The sequence below is a fragment of the Daphnia pulicaria genome, chromosome 7 (genome assembly GCF_021234035.1).
Source record: "Daphnia pulicaria isolate SC F1-1A chromosome 7, SC_F0-13Bv2, whole genome shotgun sequence".
NCBI classification, from domain to species: domain Eukaryota; kingdom Metazoa; phylum Arthropoda; class Branchiopoda; order Diplostraca; family Daphniidae; genus Daphnia; species Daphnia pulicaria.
The window spans coordinates 14,978,311-14,992,717 of record NC_060919.1 but is presented as its reverse complement, the minus strand read 5'-3'; the positions used below and the strand labels follow the sequence as shown (position 1 = coordinate 14,992,717).

The window sequence follows — 14,407 nt, the reverse complement described above, 5'->3', positions numbered from 1 at the left end:
GGGTTCGCAATTATCGCAATGTTAGGCCAATACCTTTATCTTCAAAACGTAGGAAACTGCTGCGCACCAAAAATCCTGTTTTGTTTCCATGAAAGAAAAGGTTTTAGCTTTTTATTTCCAGTATTCGGTTTTTTCCCCACCTCCTTTAGTTATCTGTGGGTAGTACCTACTAATAGTTCAACACCATTCGAACACAGACGGACATGACGGTCCAAATAAACATGACCACACGGTGCTATTGATACTTCAACGAGTTTATCTCTCTTTTGACGCTGTCTGATTCAAGACCTGTTAACTTTCGCTTTCTTTTGTCTTCCGAAATTTTTTTTATATAACCTGCGAGTTATGCACTCATATGCTGAATATGAATATTTGAATAGGGGCTTTCCGTCAGCACAGACAGTCCGTTGTTTGCGCTGGGGGAGGGGGGGATTGTGGGAATGATTACGAGCCCCTAATTTATTTATATTCCGATTTATATACTGGAACATAGAAGCTTACACTTCCATGTTTTTAATTTTGTACGAATTTAACATTTATGATGGGAATGTCTGCGGGTGCGTAGAGTACTTCCTCGATGAACAAGCACGTCGAGATAGTCACAACATACGCTGTAGCTTAGGTGTTGCAAACGCAATATTTTTTCTGTATAATAAGATTTAATAATAATTTTATTATGCATCAGTGATGCAATATTGTATTGATGCAAAACTTGTCGACGCATCATTCGATTAGACTAACATTTTTGTGTTAGACCATTCAATTTTAATTTTACTAATCAATAATGGGGAATCCTATATGGTTTCATGTGACGTCCGATTTTGGATATAAGTTTTTCTGTTCAAATCTAGATTGTAAGCCTGCAGTACTTTTGAATTAATGAGAAAATTTCGTGAATTTAGATTTGGTGATCGACAAAGTCGAATCGCCTGAAAAGAGTTTCTTTACAAGTCACCATGGTTACTCGACAAAGCCATCTAGCTGCATGGACATTGTACCGTTTTGTACACAATGTTATATATTATTACGACAATCCTTCGTTCCAATTCAGGTTGTGTATTGACGGAATTTTCATGAAAGTATTAAGGCTGTAGATGCTGTCGCAACTACGGAGATATTAGAATTTGTATTATCTATTTATCTTGATGCTCAAGGAATCGTTTAGTAATAATAAAAAAAAAACTTGTTAATTGATGCATACATTATTTTTAAAAATTATTTAAGGAGTCGTAAAATCACTAGTACTCTTTAGTCTTTATTTTAAAATGAAATGGCAGGAAAAATCAAAACTTCCAATTTAGAACGATTGTTTTAATTTTTTAATGCTCTACTTTATGAAATCTAGGTATAAATCTTTGCTTTTTATGGTTGCCCGTAATTTAATTAAGCAGGAATTTTGTCGATATAACATAAAAACTAAACAGCAATATGCAACGTAACATCTAACATCAATTTTAAGTAAGCCTACGATCGACTACGCTTACTACTATTCAGAGAGAACAACCACTACTGATAGAAATTTTCACATGAACTGCGTCATTTGAAGCATACATTAACGACGTTTGAAGCGCCGAAATCTCGAATGAATAGTTTCCAGCAAGAATGTTAGCGTCGCCAATCCTATCCCGATGCCTAGAATTAGAAAGGCGCTGGTCAAATCGGTTAACTGGATAGGAGCTATGCGAGAGACTCGATTTTTATTTTCGGCGAAACATTCGTCGGCCTTGGGTATGGTGGGGAGGTGTTTCACCCAAAAACGAACGAAACCGCCTTCCCATAACTCCAAAACTCTGCAAATATGTTTGCGTTTAAGAACGAAAAAGTGAGAGAATCGTTAGATATAAAAGCCATGTTTGTTTGTTCTTTTGTTTCTGAAGAATTAATACTTACCCTTTGCTGATTGTTTTGGTGTACCAGCTTCCCTTTTTGAACAGAAACGAATAATGTCCGTGTGATAGGGGCAATATTTTGGAGACTTTAAAGCGACACTTTTTATCTTTTTTAAATTGATTCCCGACAAAAGCAATGCTGAAAGTATGCACCTAACGAAAAACAGAAAATTTTACCATAAAATCAGCAATCATCGAATACGTAGCTGCAATTTTTTTTTTAATTTGTCGTGCACAAGTTAAATAAGTGTTTTGCTTCTTTGTTATTTTTACTTACAAATGGATAAGCAAACTGACCAGATTGTAACTTGGTTGCCAATTTAAAAGGATCGTCAAAAATTCGATCAGGTTCATTCCGGACTTGATCTCCCAGAACCTTATATATGCCGGATGTTGCTTGCTATTTATTTTTAAATACATAAATTAAATAGTTTCACGTGAATCTCAGAAATCCCAAAATAGAACAGAAAAATGAGGTATTACCAGAATTTGTACTCCGGTTGATGTATCACTTCTGATTACTATCTTTACTTCTTTGCTTGCTGCTAATTCTTCCAGTGTGTTTATCGGCGGCTTTATCTTCGGTGTTGTAAGGGACGAAGTGATAATTCCTGTATAGGAATTGACCAGAACCATAGCGCACAAAACCCATGCTCCTGCCAGGAGTCGAAATGAGGTACGATTGTATAGTTCTCTACACCCTTAAGTTAGTAGAAAAATGTGATTAGGAATGGTAGACTAAGAAGCTAATGTTATAACATTCACTACTTTTTTTTTTACTTGAGTGACGCTTTAAATCTTTTACCTTGATTCGTCATTGTATTTATTACATAAATCATGTGGGAACCCATGAAAGAAAACGTGCTTCTTTGACCTGTCAGATCAGTACCGCTTGGCCGATTGTTTGCTACTGTTTGACTTGTCGTACGACTGCTCTGGGTATAAGCGTTACGACGATTGTAGAGCCACGTAAAAAATGTCATTGCACCGATTACGAAAATGAGGCTGATGAAAACTGACATCCAAACCTGTCAAGTCGAAAATGTAATAAAAGAGCATGCTGTTTTTGCGATTATAGCCAACCATCGGTTGAAATGGACCAATGAAGGCAAATAATCTGCTTTCTTGTCCAGGTCGTGGCGCAACAAAACTAAATGCTTCTGACCATGCTGAGGCTGTATAGTCGAATCTTTCTACTCGATCCATAGTTAGGTAAAACGCACATCCTATTCCTTCGACATCCTATCAGAAACGGCTTATATTAATTCCATTCCTTATAATGTAATAATTTGGAATAACAATTATATTTATTACTTTATCGTTCATTAGTTGGTAATAGATAGCTTCGTGCGTTCCCAATTTGTTGGTTAAAGTTTCGTTTACTGGTATAAAAGTGACCCTTTACATGTTGAAAGAGCGTAGGCGAAATTATTTACTTGGAAATTAGACGTTTTGCAGGAACTTTTGTTAATTACAGATTAGTTAAGTTTATTATCTTACGTAAAATTGAATCTTTTTGCCAACCAATCCACTATGTTAATTGATGACCCAGTATAAGTGAAGGTGCCGTTTGTCCCCCGAGTCAGTATATCAAAAGGTGGGTTCTATGATAAACAGGGATTTAATTAAAAAATTATAGTTAAGTTTACAATGGCATCAGAGCAATCTCAAAGAAAAATTTTTCTATGAAATCATTTGTTTTGTTTTATTTAATTTGGGAGATACTTACATGAAAGGCGATATAATTAAAGTGTAACCCGTTCAAAGCAGTTTGTGTGGCAAAATCAACGCTTGTAATTAATAAAAAAACCACAATAACTGGAACTGAAATCAAAATTTTTGGGCGTGTATTGACCATCTGGTTTTTGCTCTTGTACAAACCTAGCATTGACATTTTAAGTCGGAGAAGCTGCACAGTTTGCAATGCAATGGAAATGTCAAACAAGCTGTATTTATAATGGTAAACGTGTGTAGATCGTTCCATGAATCCAAACAGTTCGTTGAGCTCTGTCATGTATATTTGTTAATGTTTGTCATAGCAACCAGCGACTAAGTTGCGTATCTCCGAAAGCTTATGTTCTTTTATTTTATGTGGCTTTGACTCTCTGTTTGTGCTGTGTAGCATAATTTCTGCGTAATATTCGGATAAATTTGGAATTCCCAAAGGCTTCGTGCAGCACGCCATGCTGAATAATTGTGATAATCAAGCTTAGTAACTATAACAACCCTTTGTTGTCAAGGATGCCGTTGTCAAAAAGACAACTGTGGGAATGATTGCAAGACTATGTTTTGTCAATATTGCTCCACCGTTAGCGGTGGAAGATTCATAGCAACCGAGGGCACAGCTGTGTTATCTACTTTAGCTAATGCACCCTTTGATTTATGCTGTGTTTGAAATCTCAGTTCGTGTAGTTTGCATGACTTCTGTGGAACGTTTGCATGGATATCGCAGACAAACAGTTGTGTGGGGCACAGTTTCATTCACCTGGCACGCCATGGTGAATATGAATAGCAACTTGATACAGTGTTGGTTGCGATGAGGGAAATTTGGGAATGATTTCAAGCTTACTTATTTATTTATATTTCTACAGGTAAACATGCAATCAAGCACAGCCCAGCCCCGACGGCTCCATATAGGCCTATACAGGGTTGTTAATATCGGTAGCGGAATCGATACCGATGGTATCGCCGCTAGCGATCGTTCTAAACTGAGGGAGCTGCGCTTTCCTCCTGTATCAAACACGAAAGAAAATTTTGGTGTTCAAATCAATTGGGATGAATTTATGTAATTGTGTTTCAATCTGTCTGTGTGCATTTTCAAAATTCTTACATAGGCAACGAAATGGATATATAAACAACATGTTCATTTCTAGTACTTTCACCGGTGTTGGGTCATAAAGTTTTGCTAGTTGACAGGAATCAGTTTATTGCATATGCAAATATTAAATGAAAATTTTGAAAGATTATTGATAAATTTCCTATATTCAACTTCCAGCAACCATGGTGCAGCAACTTTTTTCAATATTCTGTGATCTTGTTACACCTTAAATGGTCTTAATCAATTTTTTTGCTTTCGCCAAAAAAGATTGGCAAATGCAGATGAAGTCTATTAATAGTTGCAAAACATTCAAATTCAATTAAAGAAAAAGACTGTAAAAATGTGGTAAAAATAATGCCCCGAAATAAGAATGCTGACAAGTAAAACCTCTAGCGACTAGCGCCCCTAGAATCGTCTGCTAGCTGATGAGTTAGCAGTTTTAGCACTTAGAAGAGTTAGCTCTGGACGTGCACTAATAATTCAACTTGTGGACTTGTGGTAGACGCATGAGGTAAGAAATCGCTAACATTGCAAGCATTTCAATCTAAAAAATGTTTACGTGTGATGTGAGGTGTATGAATTATTAACAGAGGTTCATCCAAAATGAGAAAAGATGTTTTGATGCGATCTGCTGTTCTATGCCGACCCTGGTGGGTGCGAGGGATATACCGCTGTTACGTGCTTGCTAACCCTACCCTATTTTTACTCCTCAGTATTTTTTATAATGAATATTTGAAGGTGAAAATAATTTTCTCCTTTTTTAAAACAGCTAGGCTGAAAATACTCCCCCAGTTTTATCGTCAACCTACTCCATGTGGTAACATCACATCATGAGGTACCACAGGTGGAAGGTACAACACGTTTATAAGTTTACGAGGCATTATGGTTTTGAATAATCAGTGATTCTGTGTCTTATTTTTTTTTTGTACTTGGGATTAGGATTACTGTAAAGTAGCTGACAAGGTGGATAACATGTCAGGATTGGATGTTAGTTTTCTGGAGAGTTTTTCCTCGCCACCATATCTGTCACTCCAAACCATCCATTGAAACTGAAGTAGGTAGTTAATTTTAAATATTTTGTTTAAATTTTAGCCCATATTCTTAATAAATTTGTTTTAATGAATATGTCTCTTGTTTTATATAGGCTAGTCATCATGGCGCGACATTTTACCACCCCACCCATCGAACAGACCCATCGCCTCATCCAAAAGTGAGTCTCTGTTTTCTTATAAGGAACCTTTTTTTATTGTCTTCATCACATGACCGTCACTTTGTCAGTTAGACTAGTTACTTTTAAGTGTTACGCTTGTGAGGCAGATAAGCAGATTAGCCCTTCTTGCTAGGTTTCTAGATTATCCGTCTCGAGAAGTCCACTTCGGGCTGAATTTTATGCTTTTTCATTGGCCAGTGAATTTATTTTTGTTGTTTGAACGAACCACAACAACAGTAAATGACATTGGCTGAGAAATTTGCTGTTGTTATCAGGTTGCCATCTTTGCTTCAGCTGACCAAAGCGTTATAGCTAGTGTGTGGCAGTGGCTGCACGTATTATTTGAGATACCAATAGAGATATTACGTAAAATCTGAAATGCTTCATAGCATTTTATATTTCGTTTAGCTTCGATTTTGGTCACTTTAACTTTTCCTTCAGTGCATCTTTGACCTGGGCATTGTTGTAATCTTTTCGTTGACTAACGAGCAAATCTGGAGCGTTTTCCTGGTCGAGTTGACTGAGCTGATTGTAGAAATATTTTTGCCCGACAAAGTTGGCTGTTTCTTTTTTATCCAAAACTAAAACGGGGAGAAAGTATGTTTCTCTTCCATTCTCAATCAGTTTGATGCTAGTGTTGAAAAAACCTTTCGAGTCTTCTGTTTTGATGAACTTGTGAGTTCCGTATTTTTTTATCCGTAATTTTGAGAGAGAGTTGGATTCCGGTCGACCTAGCTTTTCCCAATATTCCGTATTGACTTTCAAATGGAAATTGCCTTTCAAAACGAACATGGTCGTGTGGGTTCAGGCTACATTTCCGAGTCAGACTTCTTTTCGGGTTCCATCTTTTTCACATCCGCTTCTTCCGTCAGGTTCATCATGGCAAACTGGTCATTCTGCTGATATACCAGTCGGAATTTGCCAAACTTTTGGTTTGGCTGTTCTTCCTTTCTTACTTCCGTTTTTCCTGAGGATCCGCTATTTTCTACAGCTTCCATTTGGTCCGGTTTCTGAAAATCAGTCAGTTCGTTGCCCGTTTCATATTTTTGCCTCCCCAGTTCTGTCTCTTTCAAGTGTGGGCCAACCTCTTAGTCACTGGGAACCTCTGCTGCGACAACTAGCACCGTTTCTTTTTGAGGCGATTCGGTCGATAGGATCGTCCTTCTGCTTATTACCAGTTTTTTTTAGCTGCTCTTTCCAGTCTCCTCAGAATTCTATTGGCTCTTGTCAGTTTTTTTTATGTCTTTGTTGTGAGGTAAAACAAGATCGTTGTACCTTTGGGAATATTCTTCCAACTTTTCAGTCGCTCTTTGCAACTGATTATTCTTCAGTTGGATTTTCCCCTCCAATTCATATCTCCGGATATTCGTTTTGATATTTCGGAACTTGATTCTTTTCCGGTTAGGGTTCTTCGGTATCAGCCGGTGCCAACGTTGCCCCACTTCATCCTCTCCTCTTCTCGGAGGCAGATTTAATAGCGGTTTTCGTTTGTCGTCCATAATTCGTCCGTACATTATCGCACCTTTGAGCTTTTATTCCAGTTGTATTCAAATTTGAAGCGCAAGTCTCTCGACTTGTTTATAGTCCACCATCTTCGATTATTTGTGAGGTGGTTGATCGTTTCTGGCATTTTGTCGATCTATTAACTGGATTGTCCGTTCCAACTAGGTTCGCCTAAATTCACAAACTCTGTTTTGTGCATCACTAGCTTTCCTAAAGATCCCTCACTCTATTGGAAGAATTCGTCGAGTCAATCTTCGGTTTCCACCTCTTTTCTAAATATTCGTCTGACCTTCCTCTGTGTCGTTTCGTCTACTTATTAACAGTTCAGTTAGAATGTCACGGAATATGAATGAAGTATCCGTTATGCAAGATTTGCCGTCCTTCTTTGTTGTTTGTCTGATTGGCCTGAAACAAAATTTGTCTATTTTCTTTCTGTTCATTTAAAAACGCCGCGCTTGTTGATGTCAATTGATTTAACACTACACACCCCATCTAGCGAGATTTATTATTACCGTACAATTACAACATGCAACCCCATATATTTTAATGGATTTTGTATTTTGTAAGAATTCAACATTCATGATGGAAATGTCTGCAGGTGCTATCACAAGTTCAATTCAGGATGTTCTATTTTTTGTGAGTTTTTTGCTTTCTTGGCATCAAATCATGAACTCCGATATTGCAGAAATGACTTGGTGTTTGTTAAACATTTTGAAAATGGCGCGCAATAAGTTGTTGACAGTTTTGCGCAATCTAGCGAGACTATTTTCAACCGCAAAGGCAATTTTCAAATTTTTCGCCTTCCACTAGTCGATTGATGTAATTTTTAAAAAGAAATTACATGATCTTACGTACTTCACAAGTTCACAGTCAAAACGGTCGAATTTTGATTTTGATTTTCCGTCCGGATGCTCAGAACTTAACCCGATCAAGTTTATCTTTGATCTTTGATCCCGTAACTTTCTGATTTAACTTCTCTTAAATGTCAATGTGCACGAGTCTGTTTAAGAATAAAGGTCAAACCGCAGTGGATTTTGTTGAGTCGTTCAAATAAAAGTCGTTGATGTAAAAGTTTGGCAGTATTTACAGTACAAACTGATGTAAGTCAAAAAGATTAAATATTTTTAATGAGCATTGTCTAGAATCAATTTCGGTGTATTTGTCATTAAAAATATTTACGCTCGTGGCGTAACTTTAGCTTATACATTGATTTGAACTTTGACAGTTTCATTATAGCACACATAGGGTACTTGTTGCTTATTTTCTGGTTAATTTTCATAATTATTTCGAGTGGTCCTACCATTGTTCAATCTTAGTTGATCCGTCAATTCAGTTAACCGGAACTCCGGAAGGATTAGGAAGAACCTACATGAATTGAAATGGATGCATTCGTTGATTTACCAAATGGGCATAAGATGTGTAACCCACTTAATTACGTCGTAAATAAATATTGCAATAAACGTTTAAAAGTTTAAGTTGAGAGAAGCGCTTTTTCGTGCACTACGTTAGACTTAAGAATATGTAAATGTTAAATAATTTTTTAAAATTTACTTCCGTTACATAATCAATTTAATAATGGTCGTTGTTCATTTTAAGAAATACCAATTTTCTTTTACAATTTGGCTTCTTTTGTTCTTTAATGATTTTTTGTTCACATTTTTACGGTCAACTTGTACAATCAATTCCCAATACTTATGGAATGGTATACCATAATAGGCCTACTTGAAAGGACTAATACCGTACTAAAATCAAGGGGCTGTTATAAATTCGGAAAAATTTCCAAATCATGATGATCCGTTTTTAATAAATCGTTCAGAAAATTGGAAGTTGTTGCGTCGCATCCTATTCATCACGATGTTGCATTGGCTTTGACAGAAATACGCATCCGAATCCGTTTGCTGTTTGGTTTTTGGCCACTCCGTCCGCCCGTTGAGAGATGAATCGCGCAGTTTTCAATCTCCACCCGCGGACCGAGCGGTCGGGCGAACGACTCGGGAATGTTTCACACGGAATTCAATTTCAATTTGTTATTAGAGGAACTGCGCATCAGTTACGCAACATTTGTGCGGGGCGAGCAAGGTCAATGCGTGTAAATTCAAAAGTTACGCCGGAAATGCCAGGATTTTCTCTTTTCTCATTATTGCAGAAACGATTGCACTTGTTGTTTTTTATCTAATTTAAAAATGCCGCGCAATGAGTTGTTGGCAGTTTCACGCCATCTAGCGAGTTGTATTCTCAACAGCAATTGAGGCAACAAATTCAAAATTTTCGCCTTCTCGATTGATGTAATTTCAATCCAGGGTCGTACATTACTGAAAGTGCTTGTCTGTTAATCTGCTAATCCGAGAGTGCATTCTTTAATTGCGGCACGCTGTTGGTAATATCACGAGTCTATCGCTCATGGGGCATGACATTAAAGGTTCCGCAACAACAGACATTTCTAGAATATATTTTGAATTTGTTAAACAATAAAATATTGTTTAAGTAACGAAAGCGACGAGATGGTGAATACGTCATCTCACGCACCTTAATCAGAGTAAAAACGGTCGAATTTCGTTGTGTTTTTCCCCCGGTTCACAGAGCCGTTCCAGTCTCATTTTATCTTTGATAAAAGGGAGGCTTACCTTCTTCACCTCACTGGCTGCCGTCGTCATAGGTCAAGTCGTAGGGGCTTTTCTTTAGTTATTCGGTAAACCGTCGTTCCCGTTTAATTGGAGTTGTTTTTTTCGTCTGGTTTTGTATGCAAATTTACGCCTAGTGTAAGTGAAAATTTTTTATCATGAACATTGTTTGATACCAATTGTGGTATAAGTAAAATTTGATAACTTGACACTATAGGAGAAACTGTAGCATTCTATTGAATGAGAACTGCGACAGATTCGTTATCACACACACCAAGCTAAATTTGTTGATTTTCTGGATATTTCCCCAGTAAGAGCATAATTGGGTTATTGTTGAAATAAGTGTTGGGCAATGCGATGACGAAAGAAAATTTTCCTGCATCCTTGCACATTGATATTTTATCAAAGGACTTTAAAAGTTAAATTGAAATGCAACTCAAATATATTTCTCAAAGACTGTTTAAATCAGATGATGAGAGAAGTGCTCTTTCGTCTGCTACGAATATCCTTATTATATGTTAGATGTCAAAATTTCCAAAAATTATTATTCATTTGATGTTTATGGTCATTGTTCATGTTAAGAAACACCACTATTCCATTATATCGGCACAGGAGAAACATCCAGAAGATTTTTTTTATTCAATTCTTTTTTACTTCCGCATTTTTAGGCAAAATAAAATTATTTTCAATATGGTAACAAATTGGAAATAATGTCCAACAGGTAGCTTATCGGCTCATCCTCCCCTCCCCGGATGCTCGGAACTATTCACCTGTTCAAACAAGTTTATCTATGATCTCTGATCTGATCACATATTTTTCTGATTTAACTGCTTTTAACTGTTTGCCTTCTGTTGAAGATTACCACAGCGGATTTGGTTCAGTTATTCAAGAAACCGTCGTTTCTGTTCAAATTAGGCTGTTTCTTTACTAATATAGAACTGATGTAAGTGAATACGATCAAATATTTATATGAACACTGTCGAGTACCCAATCGGGGTATGTGCCAAACCTAATTTTCTCGCTCATAGCTAATGTTAACTTTTTATACTAATTTGATTATTAACAGATTCATTATAGCACATATCGGCTTTGAATTGTTTATTTTCTGGTTAGTTTTAAGATTTTAATTGGTCTTCCCTATTGATTAAATAAATTTCAATTGAAATATCCTATGAGTGTAGGCAACTCTGAATAGGACAAGCAGATTGATTAATGAGCAGTTCTAATTTTTTATCAATTGGGATGCACTTAAATTTGTGTGAATACAAAGTAAATTTTATTGCTTAAAGCGTTTTAGAATCAGTTGATGAGAGTGTATTTCCTTCGTCTACTACTACTGGCGTGAAAATAAGTAAAAGTAAAATAACTTTTCACATTTAGTAACGTCACACATTCATGGTCATTGTTCATTTGAAGAAAAACAAATTTTTCTTTGAAATCTGGATTCTCTAATTATTTGTATTTACATTTTAACTGTTAACTTGTACAATCAATAACAGGCTATTATCAATTCGGAAAAATTGCCAAGTTATCATGACCCGTTTTTAATTAAACGTTCAGAAATTGAAGTTGCGTGAAGTTGTCACGACGCGTCCTATTCATCCTCACGGTTTACATAACGTAATGCTCCACTGGCCTTGACAGAAACACGCATCCGTTTCAATTTGCTGTTTTGTTTGGCCAGTCCCTCCGCCCGTTGAGAGATGAAATGCATACAGTTGTCAATCTCCACCCGCCGACCGAGCGGTCAGGCTTCGGGAATGTTTCACACGGAATTCAGTGTTGGTTAGTTGTGAACTGCGCATCAGTTACGCAACATTTTGGCGGGGCGAGCAAGGTCAATGCGTGTAATTTCACAAGTTGCGCCGAAAACGTAACAAGACATCAACAACAACAAAATTTCGGGATGTTGTTCACGTTAAACGTCGTTGCTTTATTCTCGTGCGTGCGTACAGCAGATTGACGTCACTTCGTGTGTCAGCATCTTTTTTCTTGTGGTTCTTTGATTTTTACGAAACGACCTTCGGGTTTTTTATCAGCTAAATTTTCATTGCAGCAACGCGCATCACTGATGCAGCACTTTCTCTTTGCTCGACTGTCTAGAATCGTTTGTTTGCCGATTTTAACACGAAAAATCACTAGAAAGTTTGATCCGGAATTGATTTTGGCAGTTTCTCTGTGAAACTGGGAGCCGAGAGATGGGGCGCAATTGTTTATAAGGAAAGTCTAATCTGCCGTACTGAAGTAAAATGTCGTGAGAGATTTCAATTTATCTGTACAGCAATATGAGTTATTGCTGCTATAAAGAGTAGACACGCCAGTCGAGTCCTAGACTTGCAGTCGGCCCCAAAAGTCGATCGATAATTTCAATAGTTAGCAATCCTAAAATGTCGTATGTTAAAAAAATGTAGATCTAGGCAATAACACTTGACGTTGAAAACGACCGTCTTCGTCGTTGTATACAGTCGTGGCTGAAAGTTTGTATACCTTGTGCTCAAATATACGCCTTTTTACTCTGTATTGGCGGGTAGTGTGAGCCTATCACCAGAGAAAGGGGTTGTTATTTGTTCGCATTTTTCCTTGTTAACCCAAACCCCTCTACCCCCCTCTTTTCTTAACTCTACCTTTTAACATCACTAACTATTTTACCGCGAAACGGGAGACGGTTAAGCAACCCTTTTACCTGACGCTAAATGAATAGAAAATAAGGCTGATAGACAGATTCTATTAATTGCCACTATTCTGTCACGCCACCATTTAATTCTAGAACTCTTGCTAATCAAGCGTTCGTAAATTTCATTTTGTGTTCCGTAAAAGGGTTGCTTAACCGTCTCCCGTTACGCGGTAAAATAGTTAGTGATGTTAAAAGGTAGAGTTAAGAAAAGAGGGGGGTAGAGGGGTTTGGGTTAACAAGGAAAAATGCGAACAAATAACAACCCCTTTCTCTGGTGATAGGCTCACACTACCCGCCAATACAGAGTAAAAAGGCGTATATTTGAGCACAAGGTATACAAACTTTCAGCCACGACTGTATGTCTTGATATTCTCCACGACCAAGAAACTTCAAATATTGTTTCTCACTTGGCTGTCGGCATCATTTTGCTACCATTGCCTTATTTAAAAAAAATGAGAATTGAGAAAAGACTCGAATAGTAATGAAAAAGAAGTTGAATTTACAAAAATCGAGTTGCAAATGATTTTTCTTTGGCGCGGAAGGCAGCAGAATGTAGAGGAACACTGGGCTTGGATCCTAACCTAACCTTGGATGGCGTAATTTTAACATTTCCATGTTTTTCTGATTGCATGAACACTTTCCAATCTAAAACGTCATATTTTTGTAATGAACACTGTGAAAGATTTTAAGCTGTAATAGCTCGTGTTAATTTTATTCGTTCTAGTAACGCATGTATAGCGGCTCTTTTTCTTCGAATTGCTCAAGTTTCAGTAGTGGTTTATTGCAGTGAGCATTTTAATTTATTTGATACTTAATTTGTTAAATTTCAAGACATAACGTGTACAGAACTTTTGTTTAAAGATTTTATATAGGATAGAGGTATCTTTTATTAATGATTTAACTTAAATTCTGACTGCGAGTGAGGGTTAATCGAAGCAATATGAATTAGGTGTTTAAACATGTCATGCCTGCATATCCAGCTGACGAAATAGCTGGGTGTATTTCGATCGCCAATTTCATTCGACGCAGACGATGACGAAATAATTTTACTTAACGAACTTCACCGCATATGACTTGAAAATGTTCATTTTACGTAAGCGCCCATACTTGAGTGGTTAATAATTTTTGGAGAAGGACTCTAGCGATTATAATCAATTCTTCTCCAATCATGTTTTTGATTGCAGTTTAGATTTTTCTTTGGCGCGGAAAGACAACAGAATGTGGAAGAACACTGGGCTTGGAATGACGTAATTTTGAAATTCCCATGTGTTCCTGATTGCATGAACACTGTTAATTCAAAAACGTCAAATTTTTTTAATGAACACTGTGACATAATTTAAGCTGCAACAGTTCGTGTGAATTTTATTAGTATTAGTCACGTTTGTACGACGCTATTTTTCTTTGAAATGCGCAACTTTTACCGTTGGTTTTTTACGATCCGCATTTTATAAATATTTAGTTTAATTCTTTTTAATGTAATGACACAGCACAATCGGATTGCATGCTACTAATAATCCGTGTAATGCCAAAATTATTAGGGTGTTACATCGACAATCCGAAGGCGAGTGCGGTCTAGTATTCTAACTAATATAAAATAGCTTTTATGAACATATCAATCCTGCAACATGGCAGACGAAAGGGTTGCGTACATTTCGAATGTGAAGTTCATTTGTCGGAAACGACGACGAAAAA

General features: G+C 36.9%; 1 protein-coding gene across 1 annotated transcript in view; it reads left to right on the top strand.

Annotated features, from left to right (window-relative positions):
* The window catches only part of LOC124350577, a 51,940-nt gene that overhangs the window by 25,003 nt on the left and 12,530 nt on the right, over window positions 1-14,407 (top strand). Inside the window, exons 7-9 of the mRNA XM_046801346.1 lie at window positions 5,477-5,558; window positions 5,647-5,765; window positions 5,852-5,917. The gene's annotated coding sequence lies outside the window, so the exon portion shown is untranslated. The remainder of the gene's footprint in view (window positions 1-5,476; window positions 5,559-5,646; window positions 5,766-5,851; window positions 5,918-14,407) is intronic.